Source organism: Fukomys damarensis, unplaced genomic scaffold, assembly GCF_012274545.1.
Source record: "Fukomys damarensis isolate Sample0158 unplaced genomic scaffold, DMR_v1.0_HiC HiC_scaffold_30, whole genome shotgun sequence".
In the NCBI taxonomy this organism is placed as follows: Eukaryota; Metazoa; Chordata; class Mammalia; order Rodentia; family Bathyergidae; genus Fukomys; species Fukomys damarensis.
In genome coordinates, this window is record NW_022900942.1 from 23,941,053 (window position 1) to 23,955,507 (window position 14,455).

Genomic DNA, 14,455 nt, shown 5'->3' on the forward strand with positions numbered 1-14,455 from the left:
TAAAATTATGCTGTTTAGGGTTAATTCAGAATTCTTATCATTGTCAAGATCACTAGCAATGTTTTTGGCTCTGATGATAAGTTTCCCCACAAATGATGTTCCTATCTGCATAGAATGAGGAGGGACTTTGGCCATCAGCTTTGCTGCCCATCCTAATTCAGGATTGATTCTCACAAGAGGGTTAACTTTTGCCTTGACCATATCTAGGTGTGAGACATTGTTTGCATTTTGTGGTTGGAAAACACTGAGACTAAAAAACATCCCTCCGTAGATCCAGGTATAACTCCAGGGTGGGTCATCAGTTGTTTCTGACAGAATGAGCCATGACGTTCAGAATTCACCCTGGGCTTCTAATAGTTTAGGGCCACCTGCCAACAAATCTACTGTGTGAGTCCACCAGCCTGCAGGGCATCCGTGAGTTTACCATCAGAGATTCATGTCTTGCAGTGTGATTGCAACAACATGAATTTTGTTCTCTTCTGGGCTGAGGGTGATATGCTTTCCCGGCTTCTTATCAGCCTTGTGAACCTGAGTAAACTACTTAGCCTTGCTGAGCCTCTGTATGCACATTTAAGAAAAAGCACATTTAGGGAGGTCATGGGAGGTTAGTACTGATAATGGACATGCTGGAGCACTTGCTAGGTGCCTGGTGGTGGTATAAGTGAAGCCAGGGGATAGGGGAATTTAGGCAGATAGGGCACAAGTCTGGAACAGTTAAAGTAAACTAAAAGTCAGGGCCTAAGTAAATTAGCATACCCAAATGGATTATCAGGGCCTAATGAAGTGCCAGAGACAAAAGAACAGGTTCTTAACCCCATGGTAGACCTGGGAGGAAGTACAATGCAAATGAAGCAGCATGCTTTCCTGGACACCAAGGGTCTACTTGCATCCCTGCCTTCTGCCATGTATACAAGTCCCCCAAACCAGGTAAAGACCCAGGAGGCCTAAATAAACACAGTATCAGCTTTGCAGAACACCCCTCTCTGACTAGCGGGGAGCTTCCTTTTTGTTCTTTCTAAGAAACACATTTGGCCATTCCCTACTACTTGCCGCCATTGGCTGTTTCGTTGGCTTCAATGTTCTTTGCCCCAAAACAAAGACTTGAGATCTGGTTAAGTTACACAGGTATTGTATACCTGTTATCTTATTGAATTCTCAGAACAATAGTTGGAGGTAGGAAACAGTGCAGGCCCAGAGAAATGAAATGGCAGTCTGAGGTCAGAAGCTGGTTTGTAGACAGTTCCGTGGGAATCATCAGTTTCTTTGGGGCTTTATGTCTGGGAGCCCCGTGCTGAAATGACAGTGCTCCAGTGAAGGGTAACATGCTCACTTCCCTGAGGTTGTAGGACTTAATTATTTGAATCTAGTGTTGAAGAGTCCCCTTGAAAAGCAAGTACCAGGCCTTGGGATACTGAGACTCAGGATGGGGCCAGGACTGTCTGATAGAGGGAACTGCGTAGGAATATAATCCCCATGTGAGGGCTGTACTGAGTTGGGGTGCTGGAGTGAGTCAGGCGAGCCTCACGTGAACACATGGGCACTGGAAGAGGGGTGGTGCTCCATGCTACCCAGACCATTTTACCTTGGACTGGAGCTGGCCCCTTCCCTGGACTTGTTAGCCTTGAAGAAGTGAGGTCTACAGACTATGGGAGGAGAAAAGGATGTTTTCTTTCTTGTTTAACTCTAAAAGAACTCAAGCCGGGCTTGGTGGCACACACCTGTAATCCCAGCACTCGGGAGGCTGAGGCAGGAGGATTGCTGTAAGTTTGAGATTAGCCTGGGCTACATAGTGAGTTCCAGGTCAGTCTCAAATACGTAGTGAGACCCTGTCTCAAAATAACTAACTAACTAACTAACTAACTAACTAACTAACTCTTCACCTTCATTCCACATCTAAAAACAGGAGAAAAAAAAAAAGTCTCAAAATAAAACCTAAAAGGCGTAGAACTTGGGCCAGCATGCAAACACTGTAGCAGATTTTGGAGTACCTAAATTGGTGGGAGTTTGTTGTCTTAAGGGACAGCCAGATGGAGTCAACTGACAGGCGTGGTCCCTCTTCCTGGGCTGCAGGAAAACTACTCAAGGCACAGGCCTCGAGTTTAAAAAAAGCCATGTTTCAGATAAAGACGGGAAATGTGTCAGACCTGAAGATTTACACAAATGTCATGCCATGTATATTTACAGTAATAAATCCCACACGCAGATACAGTGGCCAGCAAAGCCTGTTCCTCTTTGGCGTACACAGGCCACGTTGCAGCTGCGGTGGAATTTGACCTCAGAAGGCTTCCGCCCTACCCCACCTCCGCCTCTTTATTATAATCCTAAAAGCAGAGGATTAGTGATAAATGCGGGTCTGGCGAAATACTATTTCCTCGAAATTATTCTCTTTATTATTAAAAAGTGGTATTTCCACATTTTCAAATTATTTCTTTCCAAGAAAGGGTGAGATTTGGAAGAAATGAGAATATTTTCCCAGGTTTAGCAAGGAAAGTAATGAGATGGTGGACTGGTCCATGTTTTCCTCCATGGATTAAACTCAGGGTGAACAAGCCTAACGACTACACTGATGTGCAAATTTTTCTAGTAATCCTACTCACATTGTTCTCTCGTTTCCTATCCAAAGGACATCTCCTTATGGACTTCCTGATTTTGTCTTTGTGACATCTTGCCAAGTGCATAGAGGCAGAGGTAGTTGGTGAAAGTGGCTTGTCTGAAGTCTTAGAAATAAATGATGAGATTTTTGTTTGTTTGTTTGTTTTTTCGGTACCAGAGATTGAACTCAGGACATTGCGCTTGTGAGGCAGGCAGCAGAACCCCTGAGCTAAATCCCCAGCCCAATGATGAGTTTCAGATGTGGATGTGTGCAAAGAAAACCTGAACAAGTGAGAAGAAGACAGAGTAACTTATACTGATTTGTGAAGCAGGTTTCTGAATGCTCGCTTGATGCTGTTGGTTGTGAAGGTGTCTGGGACGTTCTACACTTGGTTCCTTCCGCTGACAGAGTCTCATAAAGGTGAGGACACACTGTCCCATTTGCAAGCCACATTTATTCAAAGTAGGAGTCTTTTTTTTTTTTTTATCTCAGAAAGTAGATCTTTACTAAAGACAGAAACATTTGAGTTACTTGTAAGTATGAGTAGAAGGCCCTTGATGACTTTTGACCCTTAGTTATGATGTGTAGAATTAGCATAACTAAGTAGGATTTTGTGGTCATTGGAGTTGTTAAAACTGGATATTAGGGTGGACATGGTGACACATCCCTATAGTCTCAGCACTCTGCGAGACTGAGGCAGGGGAATCACAAGTGTAAGCCTGGCAACTCAGTGATTTAGCAAGGCCGTCTCAAAAAAAAATTTAAGAAGGGCTGGGGACACAGCCCTTGGGTTTGATTCCCAGTAAAACATACACACACACACACTCTCAAGAAAAAGGACTGGGTGCTACTTTAGCTTGTCCTACTTAAAAAGAAACAGCAAGTTTAGGGAATTCATGGAACATACAAGATTACCTGCAAGATATTTTGAATATTATAAATATCTTTTTTGAGAATCTCAAATGGTTATGAAAAACCTGAAAGATGACTGTTTTAATTATTATATTAAATTATTAAAGTGGAACCCTGAGAACCTCAACCCAGTTTTCCAGCACATGTGAAGTTTATGGATGTAGTCAATCTTTTCATGATGACTTTGTCACACCAGTCCCTGACTCTCCTACATAGTCCTTTGCTCTATATCTTTGCTGTGTATACCTATAAGGCAAAATACTGATTTGTGCTTTGCATTTGTTTATGGATGGCTTTGAAGTTCCATCTAAAGCCCATACTTAATCTAGTGACCTGCAGTGGCCTTCCTGGGTGCCTAAAACAAACACCATATTAAATCCATTTTTCTCACCTTCTTAAAATGTTACCAGCCTTCTAGGGGTAATGTAGACACCCAGTTCCCTCTTTGCAACATCATCTGAGGTGATTTGGTCTCTCACAGAGTGAAATTTTCTGTCACTCCTTGAAGCTAGCACACATGCACAGAACAAGTCATGGACTGCTTAGGCCCGGGCCTGTTGCAAGTGTTGTTATGGCCTTAGAACACACACCTGGGTTGGCACCTGAGCTTTGCTTCCAGAGGAAAGCATTTTTGAAATGTTCCCAAATATTTCTCTTTCCTCCTGTTCATTCAAGGTCTCGAGCCTAGCAACAATTGGAGGTCACACCCCCAGTGTCACTAGGAAGTAGTTGATGAAAGGATGAGGGTATGCTGTGGGAGCACAGCGGGAGAGGGTACACCCAAGGGAGGGTGAGGAACTGAGCAGCAGAGACAGAGGGAACAGCATGTGCACATAGTTTGGGAAAACTGCAGACAAGGCAGAGGGAGGGTGTTATGGCTTGTATCTAGATGGCCCTCAAAACCTCTTGCAGTCAGAGGTGGGGAGTTTGAAGATGGCTGGGTGAAGGTGTGTGAGTGTGGATTAAGGGTGTGCTACTGGGATTAAGGATGTGGATGAGGCTGGAAGTGTAAAAAAATGAAAAAGACACATGGACCCTACAGGAGTATATGGGCCCATTCCTTTGGTAAAGAACCAGTCAGTAATCCATGTGAAGCCGTGCTGTGGTATCCTCAGATAGAGAGGTGGCAGAGGGTGTGGTGTAAATCTTGGCTTTACAGTTCTATGCTATCCCTTTTCTGCCAGCTCCTGGCCTGCAATATGGAGATGATAAGGATGCTCCCTTGAGTTGTCCTGAGGCTAAATAATTCATGATATGTGAAGCACCAGGCATGGAGTGGTGGTACCTGAGGGCCACCTGCTCTACTTGTCAGTTGGGGGCAGTAGACAGGATGATTGGAGTCTGGGAGAGACTGGACACAGGGCACACAGTCTGTAGGGCTTTTGTGAGAATCGAAGCAGTGGTTTCCACGTTGGTAGCCCCTGTCACATGGATCTCAGAGCTCCTTGAGAGGAGGGGGCTGTGAGCAGGAATGTCTTTGTTGCTCCTCCATCCCAGAAATTGAATCCAGGTAGTGGGAGGAATGCACCTGGGAATATTTAGAATAACCTGGGCTTGATGACATTTAGGGGTCGTTGAACTGTTTTTTTGAAACGTGGTTACTCTAGTGCATATTTACCAAGCAGAGATACATAATTGAACCCAGCTAGTGAGACTTCCTTGAAAATCAAGAAAAAAATTGCCATGTTCCTAGAGTTCTACAGAGGTTTTAGGTAGGTTTCTTGGGGATTGGAATAGATATCATGGCTATTTGCCTTCACCTTAAAACTCCTTTGGGCTGTTTTGTCTAAACTTTAATGCTGGGGAAACTTTTTTTGAGGCACAAAAGTGTTCGTGTATTATGACACTATTTGTGGGCAGTCAAGGGTGAGATGGATGGGTTGGCAGCTGCGAGGAGGGGATTATCTAGGACTTGCATCTAGCCAGTTTTCAAAACAATTCAGCAAAGTCCATAAAGGCAGTGGGGGAAAGTAGTACTGCTTTTTTGTGTTGCCAACCAAGTTTTTCAGAAGAATTAGTAATTTAGATAGGAACACTCATGAATCACTGCTTAGAGTTTCACTTTTAATTTTATCCTGGAAACAATTTCCTTTCAAATTCTTGAGCTGTAGTTATCATTAATGAATTAAACATTATGAAACCCAGAGAACTACTAATTCATTCTGAAATAAATAGACATTTAAGTCTGAAAAAGAAACCTTAAATTTTTTCAGTGGTGTTTAATATTTTCACGCTGACAAAATCTGGGATGACATTTTGTAGATGTAGTTTTCCAGAATGGTTAATGGTAGATATGGGATATATGTGCCTGCAAGTTTTATGTTACTATACTGTGACACAGTAAGACATATATATTTGTCTTCATCTCTATTCACTGGCACAGAGCCCCTAAAGCCCTTGTGATTTCCTGAGTGATAGAGGTAGCAGGAGCATTTTTGATAATGTATTTATTCTTTGTTCTTGACACAGAGCTTCTAGAACCTTTGAGATTTCCCAGTTACAGGGTTGAGAAGAGCATCTTTTGTTATTCATCATAAACTCCTTTCAGCTGTTTGAAGTTTAGAGTTTATGCTAATAGAGTGACTCTTTCGTAGGCTACCTAAGTGGCTTCAGGATGAGTTGGTCACCAGAGGAAGCATTCAACTGTGTTATTAGAACCTTGAGGCTTTCAGCTCCATCCCTGGGGCTGCTGGGAGGGTGAAGGGCTAAAAACTGAGTTAATCCCCAGTGGCCAGTTGTTTAATCAGCCATCCTACATTGTGGAACTTCCACGTAATTCCTAATGGTGATGTTGGGAGGCTTCTAATTGGTGTAAATGCTGGAGGTGGGTGGTAGGAAGTCTGTGGCTGTCTCCTCCACGCTTTACCCTTTGTGTCTCTTGCATTTCACTTTTCTGGGTTATATCTTGTATAATAAATCAGTAGTAATAAAGAAACTATTCCTGAGCTCTTTGAGCCTTTGTTGTTGAGCAAATGATTGAGCCTAGGAGGGAGTTGAGGGAAGCGCCAATATATAGGCTGTAAGTCAGAAATATAGGAGGCCTGGGACCTGTGTTTAGTATCTGAATTTGGGACAGTCTTATGGGACTGAGCCTTTACCTGGTGGGTCTGCAGTAACTCTGGGTAGTTAGTGTTACAATTGAGTTGAATCATTTGAACACCCCATTGGTGTCCAGGGAGTTTCTTTGACAAAGTCTACACAGTGAATATCTGTCTGTTCATGGGGTAGAAACAGATCACAGTAGCAAGGGGCATGAAACATGACTGGGTGTTTTTTAGATAGAGACAGACTAAAATGTACAGAAAAGGTGGCTGATTAGAGGCAGGTTTCTTATCTCTGATGCTTTTCAGTTTAACCCTTTCAGTCCAGGTTGTTCCTGCGATCATTGCCAGTATGCTATGGTGCTGCCTCTTTGAAAACCCTTACCAAAGGTCACTTTGGGGAAAGGATTCATCTTGTCCTTAAATATCATTGGACTCTTGCCAGTCAATACTTGTATTAGTAACTTTTCGCTTATTGCTAAGACAAAATACCCAACATCCAAAATTAAAAGGAGAAAGCTTTATTTAGTTCACAGTTTGTAGAGGTTTCAGTCCATAATCGGCTGGCCCTAAGGCAGGGTAAATTGCAGACAGACATTGTAGAGGAGAAACAGTTCATGGCAGGCAGAAGGTAGCAAAGCAAGCAAGAGTGCAGATAAGCCTCTTTCTGTCCCTTATATTGTATGCAGGCTACCAGAATTAGAGTGGTGCCAAATCAAAGATCAGTGGACTGATTAAGTAATCACCCACCCTTACTCCTCACACCCTTAATCCTAGCAGTGCACCATGAATCAGTCACACACTCTAGATCCAGCCACCTCTGAAAAAGACCCTTGTATGACTGCATGAGGCTTTGGGGAGACATCTAGAACCAAGCCAGTGTTCCCAAAAACTCTAAGTCTAGCTTCGGGAAAACCTGCAGCATACTGATTGCAGCTGGACTGGGAGCTTCCTCAGTGTGGTTCAAAGACATGGAAGCACCAAAAGAGAACACAAAGGCCAGAGTCCATGTCTCTAGTCTGGAGAGTGAGCTCAGCTTTTCCCCCCAAAATACTTCTGTATACAAAGTTGTTAGGAGAATCAGTAGATGGTGTTTATGGAAAGTTTATGTGAACAACTGAAAAATATTAAGGCTCTAGAACTTTTAAAAAAACATGATTATGAGGGTTGTTTCTTAGCTACCTTTGCCCTTCCCCACCTTTTTCAAAAGCATCTTTCTTTGTCTACAGACATTTTTCAGAAAGGGCATCTCCTCTTTGGGCAGTCTCTGACCTCTCTGAGCACAACAGCTTGTGTATAAGTGGGGGTGATACCTCTTACCTCTTACCTCTTTCCCTGACACACACATTCTATTTGAGAGTGAAATGATGGACATAGGTACCATGTCTTCTGCCTTCCATAAGCATGGAGGCAGAGGGGAAGTAGGAGGGCCTGAAGAGAGGAAGTAGGCATTACATGTAAATAGGGAGAAGAAAACCTAAGAGATGCACCACTCTGCTCTCTGCCTGTGTCATCTCAAGGCCATCCCTCCATGTGTGTCTCTCTTCTGCTTTTAAAAATGCCCATCATTTCTGGACTAAGGGCCCATCCTAATCCTGTATGGCCTCGTCTTAGCTAGTTACATCTAGAGCCTCTCTATTTCTAAAGGAGGTCACATTCTGATGTACTGAGGTTTAGGATTTTAGCATCACTTTTTCTGATATATAACCCAATCCATTACCACTCTTCAATATGGTTTGATAATCTGTTCGCACTGCAGTTCATTTTCTGGGTGGCACATGCTACCCTGGGCAGAGTACAACCCTAACTTTCCCCAGAACACTGAGCTGTGCTGCCGTTGCTCATGAATGTGCCTTGATCCCTCTGGGAGCAGGTGTGTGAAAGCTACGCAGCACTTCTGAAGCAACTTAAGAGTGTGAATTTGTATGCCAGCCTTCACATGCTCTGTTGCCTATTTCTCTTAAGTCAACTAAGCCTGAAACTAAGGAGCTTAGATGGTACCAGTGGGAGGTGCAGGAGTTATTCCCACTTTATTTGAAGCAGTTGGTTTTAGCAGAAGTACTGAGGTGGGAATTTGATCATCCTTTGTCCTTCTGCTAGGTGAATGAGTGCATAACGACTTCTGAATAGTGTGATGACTGGTAGGTACCAGAGAGAACCCCCAGAACTTGGACACCAAGTGGGCCCCCTATGGGTTAGAAAGTGCCTCTCCTGCCCTCTTGGAGTAATGATATCGCCTGGTGCATAAGGAACATGGTCTCTCCAAATATGATTCATGAAGTAGGAAGAAAGCCAGGAGACCCTGGCGTTCATCCTGGTTTTGCTCTTGCCTTGCCAACTGAAGTTAACACATATTTTTTATGAAATTGGGATCTCAACTTTCTCATCTCTGTGAAAATGGGGAAATTTGCTGTATCATGTTGTCTGCAAGGCAATTAATAGGTTGCTGTATGCGAGCCGCTGGCAGGCCTCAAGTAAATAGGCAGGGTGATCATGAGGACAGCCACTCTCTAGCTTCAATGCCACAGGATCAGACAGTGTCAGTTGAGATAGAGGGACTTAGTAAGAATAAAGTCTGTGATGCCAAGGGTCCACCGAGGAGCTGCTGGTGTTGATCTCAGGACCTAGGAAGGAATGTCAGAATCTTGCCTGGCAGGAGCCCTGGGTTGAAAGTGCCCTGCTGGTCAAAAGGAGGAGAGTTGGGGTATGGACATCCTTCCAGGTAGCAAGTTGCTAGAGAAAGTCTAGGGAGATGGCATCGGGGAATATTTCAAAAGGTGGTGATCTCAGGGATAGCCTCCTCATCCTAGGGTATAGGGGTACAGGGGAGACAGGTCCAGGTGGTTTGAGGACAGGAGGGACTGGCAGGAGTCTGATGAGCTCCATACCCAGAGAGCAAGGAGCCAAGAAAGCACTCAAGTGTTAAGGAGTCTTGAGCAGGAGGTCACAGCTGAGTCAGAATCGGTAAGACTCAAGTGCACTTCCACAGGGCTACATCTAACTACCCCGATGCCTCTGCTAACATTAGTTCTGGAACCTGGGCTGGGTGGGTGCTTATGTGACTTCCAGTTGTATTTTAGGTTGGGACTGGCACTCGACTTTCCCAGTCCCTGGCAGTGCGTGGCTGGCTTCACTCATTTCAACAGGTTTAGTGGCATAGAAGACTCAAAAATCAAGACAAACTCCTCCCTACTACTCTGCTATTGACTAGAAGTGTTTCTTGCTGATGCTGTTGTCTTTGCCTGATTATTTATAATACAAGGCAAATGCATTATTTTGGAAAACAGTCTTGAATGTAGAATGTAGATATCCATCACAAATTTAGTTTAAATGACTATTGATTAACAAGGCGCAGGCTAAAGGTGTTCTGTGGTAAGCTGTCATCCGAAACAATGAACAAAGGCCCACGGTCCCACTTCTGAGGGCTGCCAGACCCAGAAAACATGGAACTGCAGTGTGAGCTTCTTTGTTCCTTCTGTGCCCTGAGTAATTGAAACACGGTCATGAAACGGAAGGGTTGGTCATTTAAAAGAAGTACCAGTAGGTTAGGAGAAGCATTACACCAATAACAATAGACTGTGGGGAACATTCTCTTGCCTGTTGTTGCTTGTAGAAAAAAATACCATTTTGTAACTGTTGAACATTTGCTTCGTTTTCCAGGATTTATACCACAGTGTTCTGAAGCAGCAAGGGTTCATAAGCAAGTTCCAGGCAAAATATCTAACAGCTATTAATATAAAAATAAATTTTAGTTTTAACATGAGTATAAAATCATATGGTTCTAGTATGTGATTTTCCCAGAGCAGGCATTGAAATAAGCAATTTGTTGATCTGGATATTTGTGGTGAATTAACTTTGGTTATTTTATTTTATTTTGTTTGTTTTTAAGACAGGGTCTCACTATGTAGTTCAGACTGGCCTTGAATTTACTAGGTAGCCCATGCTGGCCTTGAACTCACAGTGATCCAAAGAGCTAGGATTACAGGCATGTTCCACTACGCCTGGCTAAAATTTTATTTTGAGACAGTTTCTTGCTAAATTGCTCTGGTTGGCCTTGAATTTAAAGTTCTTGACCAGCTGGGATTACAGATTTGCACCACCATGCCCAGCATGTCTCAGTTTTATCAGCTGTACTACCACTTACAGTGCTGATGGTGGTAATCATGACAATATTTGAAAATTGGCTTACGATATAACTGATAAGTAGGAATTGTCAACACAAAAGTAAAAAAGTCAGATTCTCTTTTATACCAGTTCCCTTGCATCTATTTTAATTATATTCACTCCAGAGTTTTGACTGAAAAATGCTGGTTTTTCCTTGTTTTACTACTTAATGTAAAATGTGGTTCTGAGTAATGGCACTGTATGTAGATGAGGACTGTTAGGAGAGGAAGGATTGTACATAAGGGTGTTTGTAAATAATGCTTACAGGACTGTTGTGATAATTATGGCTATTTGAAGATGGGTTTTATAGCAAGTCCTCAATTTTCCTGTCACTTTTTTCCTGGGCTCTTTCACTTGAGCAAGCACATTTGTCACACGGAGCTAGCTGTTCAGGGAACTAAATCTTGAGGAGAAGCCAGCCGCTTTGGGAATCCACTTTGTGTTTTCTATACCTAACTTCTCCAATCCTCAAGGGCACAAAGATTGCTGCACATTCTCAGTGAGGACATGGAGCCAAGAGGATGGCAGGAGGAAGACATAGCAAATCTCCCCAATACTCTTGTTTTCCTCTCCTTGACCCTCTGTGGCCAGAAGGGTGCTAGCTATGACTGTGTTGGATTTGTATCCCAAGACTGTCTGCCACCCCACACATCCCTGCCAAGCCTGTTCTCAGAAGCAATGAGTGCTGAAGGTAGCATGTGTGAACAATCCTCTCCTACCAACAAGCCCCCCATGGGCGTCCTGGAAGTAAACTCTTGGGATCACTAGGCCTTGAGCTTTCCAAGGAGAGAACCCATTGTGCATCTCACCATGCTTCCTCTCCTACCAACAAGCCCCCCATGGGCGTCCTGGAAGTAAACTCTTGGGATCACTAGGCCTCGAGCTTTCCAAGGAGAGAACCCCATTGTGCATCTCACCATGGTGTTTTCTAGCATATGCATGTTCTCCAGCATTTAGTTTATAAAAGTACTGAACATTGGCTTTGTTGTTATTGCTTTACTCAGTGACTCAATTAGAATTTAATTTCAGACAGAAATCAGCCAGTGAATTTGGTTAATGGATCTTTTGGAAGCTTTTAGAATCACAATTGGAAAATACCGTGGAAGGTCATCATGTCCAGCTCCCTCACTTTATGGATATTAACTCTGACACCCAGAGAAGTTGAATGACTGGTCCAGGTTGCACAGAAAGTTCATGGCAGAGCTAAGAGTAGACCCAGGGCTCTTCATGTAGGGAAACATCGAGTGGGCACATGAAGTATGTGTAGTAATGAATTTCAGCAGGTGTTCTGTCTTCCCTTTTAGCTAGTTTATTTTTGAAGTTATCATGATGCAGAACTAATGGATTAAAAGGACTAGAACATCCTTATTTTATTACAATTTTTACAGTTGATTCCTGGTAAACTAGAATTCATGATGTTGCCACCTTTATGGAAAAGCTTTAAGAAATACATTGAATTATTTTCAGAATTAGTGATAACAACTCTCTCTTCCTTCGATGTCAGGGAATCTTGCTTCCCCTTAAAATCATTTCACACACTGGTTATAATCGTATACGGTGGTGGCTTCAGAGCATAGATTTGGCATGAACACAAGCCATACCTTACAGCAATTCTTTCTTTCCACCACCATTAACTTATTTCAAATATAATATTCTGGTTGTTTGGATTTTTCCAGATGACCTTTATAAGTCCTATCTGCTGTTATTTTATAGTTTTAGAGAGAGAGTCGATGCATTATCGTAGTCCAAGAAAATCATGTAACTTGCTGCTGTTATGCCGGTTGCATTCTGATGCGGCATTGATCCCCCCCAACCCCCAGACTATTTTCGCATTGGATTGAACACAGACATAGGCAAAGCATCAGCTTGGCAGTGAGACTTGCTTGGCTTGTTTACTCTCTCTCATTGTTAGGTGGCAATGATTCAGTGCTGAGCCCCTCCCTCCAGCCCATGAGCTAGTGAAAGGAGATGGAGACATCCCAAGTTATCAGTAGAGCTGAACTATCATAGTAGGACCACTGTATGTAGAAAATGTGACTGTCTTCTAATTACTCCACCTAAAATACTACCCTGTTCCAGAAGATACTACCCCATTCCAGAGACTCTGCATGTCCCCCCACTTTAGTTTCCTCATTGGAGAGAAAGAGAGAAACGGTCATGGGAAATCACTGAGGGGTTGGTTTCCTAAGTCATTTGAGTAGATTGTGTTAATGTAGAGGAGAGTGATGTGTCCTATTGTAAATTTATCCTTGAGTCTTCGGCTGTGGATGTATGAGTTTAAGCAAGTTCAGATTGTTTTGCATTCCCAAAGCTGAGGGCTATTTGCCTCCTCAAACTTGCATGACTAGTCTCAGATGGACACTGACTTGCTTGCCTCACTGGGCTTGCTAGCTCTGTTGGACCCTGCAGAACAGCCTGGCTGGAGGGAGATTTACCAGTGGTGGGGTGTGGAACTGCTGTTTTCCTTTTGGCATGTGTTGGCTGAGAAGCAGAGATAATAACTGAGTAAGAGTGAAAACGCTTCTTGTTTACAGGATGGTACGATATTGGAAAAGGAGAAACTTACCACAAATAACACTGCTTTATCATGGGGTGGCAACATAGAACAACGAAAAGTGGGGCTTCCATTGGGCATGCAGTGCACACCTGTAATCTTAGCATTCTGGGAGGCTGAGGCAGGAGGATTACAAATTCAGGCCCAGCCTGAACAATTCAGTGACTTAGGAAGACCCTGCCTCAGAAATTAAAAGAAAAAAAAAGAGAGAGAGAGAGAAGGTTGAGGATTTAGCTCAGTATGAAGTCTCTGAGCTCAATCTTCAGTACTGTTAAATACTGCGAATAAATAAATAAATAAATAAGGCAAAGAAAATGAGACTTGAATTTGAGACTAGGTTCACTCGTCCCTGACCTAGACAGCTATAGGACCTGGGCAAGTCATTGCATCCCTGAGTCTGCATTACTTCAACTGAAGAATGGGGCAAAGAGGTTGGGCACAGTGACAAGGGTGGTGATGTTGGTTTTCCTTCCTCTCTGATAGGCTGAATAATGGCTTCTAAAGATATTCTTGATCCAACCCCTGGGCTCTGTAAATATGAATATGTTGCAGTAGATGGCAAGAGAAGTTTTGCAAAAGTGATCAGACTAAATGTTTTCAAGTGGTGAGTTTGTCCTGGGTTATCTGGGTTAGCCAGGACAAGTGTCTTCACAGAGGGAAGCAGGCAAGTCAAAGTGAGTCTAGGAGATGGGTTAGAAGCAAGGGGTTGAAATAAGTGCAGAGGGCGCATGACCCCAGAATGCTGGCAGCTGCTAGAAGCTAAAAAATGTCCAGGGAACAGATGCTCTCTTTAGAGCCTCTGGAAGGAATCCTCCTGACTTCAGCCTGGAGAGACTAATTTTAGGGCCTTCACATCTACATGATAACAAACTCATGTTTTTTTTTTCTTCTTTTTATTGAGCCTATTGGTACAATCTAGGTATACAATACAGTTACATTCATGATTGGGATCCTGTACCTTTACATAATAGGTCTTGATTCTCATTTTTCCCCTTGTCCCTGCCCTCCCTTCACCCCCTCCTCCCCTCCCCATTTACAAACACTTTATTTCCATTTTTTCAGTTTCTCATATTTTTTTTCTCTCCCTTATTACCTTTCCCCCACCCTTCCCACTTTCCCTGCACCTTTAGCCCTTTACTTCCTATTTCACATTATTAATTATCTCATTAGGATCCTGTGTACTATTACAGT

General features: G+C 43.1%; 1 protein-coding gene across 7 annotated transcripts in view; it reads left to right on the plus strand.

Moving 5' to 3' along the window:
- Positions 1-14,455, plus strand: part of Rnf152 (ring finger protein 152) — a 79,316-nt gene that overhangs the window by 19,602 nt on the left and 45,259 nt on the right. The window contains exon 2 of one of the 7 annotated variants that reach the window (XM_033757353.1): positions 2,925-3,013. The exons of the other annotated variants lie outside the window; for them this stretch is intronic. The gene's annotated coding sequence lies outside the window, so the exon portion shown is untranslated. The remainder of the gene's footprint in view (positions 1-2,924; positions 3,014-14,455) is intronic. 7 annotated transcript variants of the gene reach the window in all.